Genomic DNA, 4,987 nt, shown 5'->3' on the forward strand with positions numbered 1-4,987 from the left:
GCGTCTCATAACGGGCGGGCGGCTCGTCTTTACCCACTCGTGCGCCTTTTCAAACAACGTTGCTCGGTCATCCCGTAAACCTCGTGCAACGCCGAATCCATCGGCGTGTGGAACGTGAGCTGCTCGCTCAACCGTTCCAAGAAACTCGGATGCCCCAACGTGTTGAGAAGATCGACCAGCTTCGGTGCGCCGAAGTAGGAGACCAAATACCGGACCAGGAAGTTGGATTGGTCGTATGCCGCCGATATGTCGTTAGCCTTTTGCTCATCGCGGTGGTCGCCTCCTAGAATGGCATCGACGCCCCGCGGAATTTCCCACGTGCTTGAGCCCTTCTGAAAGGCCTCCCACCGTTGGTGATTCAGCCGACCCTCCGCAAGCGTCGAGAGCCCTTCCTGCAGCCAATCACAGCAGCGCCCATCCGAGAGATTTAGCGTGATCTGGTGCATAAACTCATGCCGGATGGTCCTGGCTAGCTCATCGAAATCTGTAGTCAAGTAATGCGGCAGACAGATCTTGTCGTAGGGCACCTTGTCGACAAAGTAGCCCCAGCGTCCTGGCATCCAAGGCTTATTGACTTCCCTCGGCAAGATCGCTACGAGCGTATGTCGTGGTTGTCCCAACCGAACTGCCGGGGACAGCGCCTCGCATTCTGCGCTGACAATCTCCATCACCTGAGAAAGGGTTCTCCCCGATGTGATCTTCGATCGATTCGAACACGAGCCAAGGGCGCAGCTGCCGTTGGGTGCCTTCGGGTCCTCACTTCCGCCTCTGCGAAGTAGGTGTTGCTGTCTCTCCCGCCGAGCTTCTCAGCTTCGTGTAGCGCTCTACGACTTTGTCGAGGTAGTACAACTCGCGGACCATTTGCCACATCGGCCGGTCGAGATCGGCCCGCGAGAGGTAGTAGTTGTACATCCAGAAGCAGATTATGGCTATTCGCTGGATGCGCTCCTAGGGGCCTTTCGTTCTTTATGGCTTGCATGAAAGTCCGAAGCGACCTTGGGTCTCTTTTGAATTCCTCTCCTTACCAGCGCACATGCCAACTTATTCGTTGCCAAGGATGGTTGACGGCCCGGCTTTTCTTGCCTTGCCGGCTTGAACGATACCAAGAGACTATTTCCTGTTTGTGCTTCGCCATTGCTAGAGCATCCTCCTCGGAATAATCGATCGTTGCTGAACTGCACTCGCTACACCACCAAGCACTTCCTTCACGTCGACTTATCGATACCATATCATCGCCACATTTGGGACACTTCCGCCTAGGCGGTGGCGAGTAGCCTTGCTCTAAGTAATCAATTGCCGCGTCGAAGAAATGCGTGGGCCGATTAATTTCGACTTCTAACTCTTTTGATACTAATGTTTCTGGCCATGATTTCAAAATAAGTTTTTTGTGAATCCTGAACTGGAAAGACCTGAGACGCCCATTGTTAAAAGTGCCTGCGCTGGATTGACAAGCTTTGCGCGGAGGGCCAAGATTCCCAAATCTTCGGCATGGATTATCGTGGGACTGCCTACAACTGCTCCCAAGTTGGTAAAGAGAGTCCTTGCCCTCATCTACCACATAATCAAAAGCGGGTACGTAGTGATCGCATCTTCCATAACTACTAGGCACGGAACGATGCATTTCACATTTTCCAGACCATACTTCTCTGGATTTTCTAACATTGTGCGGATGTGATTTGCGCACTGTATGAAACCTTGTTTATCCTTAGGTGAGCCGGTAACAAACTTTCTTTTCAGCCCTTCGCCGAGCTTGTTTGGATCTGTACCGTATAGGATAGAGGTTGGTAGCGGAGAGGTCTTACACTCCACAACAAGGGCGTAGTCCCCTTCAATATAGAGAAAGTCAACCGGTGCTTTAAACAATATCCGAGCTTGTTAGCAACCTCGCCCAGCTCCCTTACGGGCTGCCTGGATCCCCGCTTAAGATTTCGCCACAATAGTCTTCAAATGCATACCCGGCATCTGAAGCGAACGAGCTAACTTTATGCGCTTTAGCCACCGCCGCGGCTATGTTCCAGAGTTCTTTCCCGGCTTTTGCCAGGGCAAAATCGAGATCCAAGCAGATCATTTTGTCGTCATGAATAGCGAACGGCTTTTCTGCAAGCAAAGCTATTCCGCTAACTCCTGAGGCTCTGGTATCTGGGTTATCAAGTTCTACACAGAACCTCTGGCGAATCTCGTCACCCACTGCTGGGGAATTTTCGCCCTGCCCATGAAATACTCGAAGCCAATACTCGAGGAAGAGGCTTTCAGTAAATGATCAGAGGTGTGACGGAAGAAATGCAGCCACAGTGCCAACATCGCTGTTGGAATTCAACCGAGGTGATCCCAATTCACTCTCAATAAGTTGTGCCACGCCTGTCCGCGCCAACAGCTTATCTAGAATGTAGCCTTTTACAGAGATTTGTTCAAGCCCGCGTTGGTCAGAAACGGTATCCGCAATGAACGAGTTGCAACGCTATTGACAGAGCCGGTGGGCTGTTGTAGGATTGGATTTGTGAAGGCGTCACCGAGAGCACATCAGGGCTGCTAAGAAGAGCTAAGCCCAAGCGGTGCCTGAACCCGCTATCATCCGCAGTCTTTGCCCTTGACAAGAACTATGGCTTACTAAATAGGAAAGGACCAATCGTAATTGTAGAGGACAGAGCCAAAGCACCCTTCCCTCGAGCCTTCATTAATTGAACAACCCTCCGAAAATATCCGGGGAAAGCAGGTATCGCGCCCAGTTCTATTTGGAGGTTCTGGTCTTCCATTCCGGCCGCTTCAAGCGCAACGTTGAACCGAGCGAGCGTATGTACCACTGAAGGCAAATAGCTTCAACTGCTAACGTAATAAAGTCACATTGCCACCAAGTGGTAGCCCAACATCTTTGGCGGTGATATAAATTCCGTATGGAGCCTGCGAAGTCCCGAATCCTTGTTCAAAACATTCCTTATCTACGCTAGGTTTGAAGGCTAAATTCATCGGCACCGAGAGCCTTCGGTCAAAAAGAACGCACTCCCGAACACCAAAACTGACATTGAACGTAGAAAAGCGGAAGCGCCTCGACGCGAAACCCGAGATACTAGAACCATGATCGAATTGAAGGAGGTCGCGGTACCCGGCACTGCAATTCATGCCAGTTGCTACGAAGAGATACGGCGCGACCCGACCTACATCGGACGCATCTTCATCGGCGTCCACAGGCAACCAAGATTTATTGCGTGCCGAACTGCCCTGCCCGGCCGCCTCTGGCAAAAAACGTCCGCTTCTATCCCACCGCCGCGATGGCAGAAGCGGCCGGTCTAAGACCTTGTAAGCGGTGCAAGCCAGACCGTCTCGAGCTATTTGATGAAGAGATAAAGCTGAAGGAAGTCATCGCCCAACTGCGCGCCAATCCAACCGAACTCAAGGGCGTCGAGGACCTCGCCGCCGCTACCGGATGGAAAGTCGGGCAAGCTCAATAGCCTCTGTCACATCCACTACCATGCGACCCCGGCGCACCTCATCGCTCAAGCCCGAATTGCTTGGGCGCAAGAGCAGCTGCAGCAAGGCGTGGACGCCGGCGAAGTTGGCATCGGCTGCGGATACGAGAGCTTGAGCGGATTCTACGAACAGTTCAAGCGCTTCACTTGCATGACTCCCGGCGACTACCGCGACCTCGTCAAAGCCAAGACCGCAAAGCTGTCTTGGCCCGAGCGTTTCAACCTTGGCAACTGGATGCGGTACTTAGGGCGCGACCCCGAGAGCCTCAGCGAAAAAGCTCACGGAGAACTCTTATCGTTTTGCCCTTCACCTCGACGGGCGAGCCCGCGATCTTGAACTTGACCTGGGATGACCAGGGAATCGAGTTCTCTTTGGAAAAACTCCTCCTCCGGGTCGACAGAGTCGACGGGGGGGAGGGTGGTCGAGCGAAGCGAGACGGAGGGGGCAACTCCGAAGGTCCGGCACGATGTTCAAAGCCCACGCCATTGCCTGCCGACTCCTTGGCACCGCCCAAGACCTCGACGGCTTCCGCGGACTCATGATCGCCGACCCCGCCGATAGCGCCCTTCTCCACGAAGGCTGCGTCCTGCGAATCCCCCAAACCGTGAATGTTGGGACGGCATCGTCTGGGCGATCCTCGGCCAGCAGGTCAACATCCCCTTCGCCGCCAGATTGAGAGCCCGCCTCGTGCAAGTCGCAGGCACCCCGATTGGCGATCTCGTCGCCTTCCCAACCCCCGAACAAGTTGCCAAACTCAATATCGAGCAGCTCAAAGAGCATCAATATTCGGCCCGTAAAGCCGAGTACGTGATCGGCATCGCCAAAGCTATCGTCGATGGCACCATCAATCCAGAAACCTGGCCCCTCGGACCTGCTTCCCAAATCGAGCGCACCCTCCTCGATCTGCGCGTATCGGACCTTGGGCTGCCAACTACATCCTCATGCGAGCCTGCGGCTTTATGGACGCCACTCCGCTTGGCGGACAACCGGCCTAACCAGCGGTCTTCAAAGAAGATTCCAGGTCCAGCGCCCCGACGCGATTGGCACCAAGGAACTGATGAAGCGTTACGGCGCCCTATCGCAGCCTCGCCACCTACCACCTCTGGCAATCCCTTCGCCAAGGGAGTCGCATAACATGCCTGTTAGCATTTACAAACCCGATTTCGAGATCACCACCAGCCTCTTCGAGGTGCCGGGCAAGTTCCCCGATCTGCTTATCGAAACCGATGAAGAAGGTCGGCTAAAGGAGATTCTCTTTGTTAGGGAGCCCAGCGAGGCGCGACCCGTGGACCGTCCGGAGGCGACAGCCCACGTCGCTCGTCAGTTGGACGAATACTTCGCAGGCCAGCGACGGGATTTTGATCTGGAGTTATCTCCCCGCGGCACCGGGTTCCAGACCGAGGTTTGGAAGCGCCTCACTGAGATCCCGTACGGTGAAACAAGAAGCTATTTAGACATCGCCCGGCAGATCGGTAATCCGACCGCCACCCGCGCAGTGGGCGCCGCCAATGGTGCTAACCCC

Source organism: Taudactylus pleione, unplaced genomic scaffold (assembly GCF_031769625.1).
Source record: "Taudactylus pleione unplaced genomic scaffold, aTauple2 ptg003430l, whole genome shotgun sequence".
NCBI classification, from domain to species: Eukaryota; Metazoa; Chordata; class Amphibia; order Anura; family Myobatrachidae; genus Taudactylus; species Taudactylus pleione.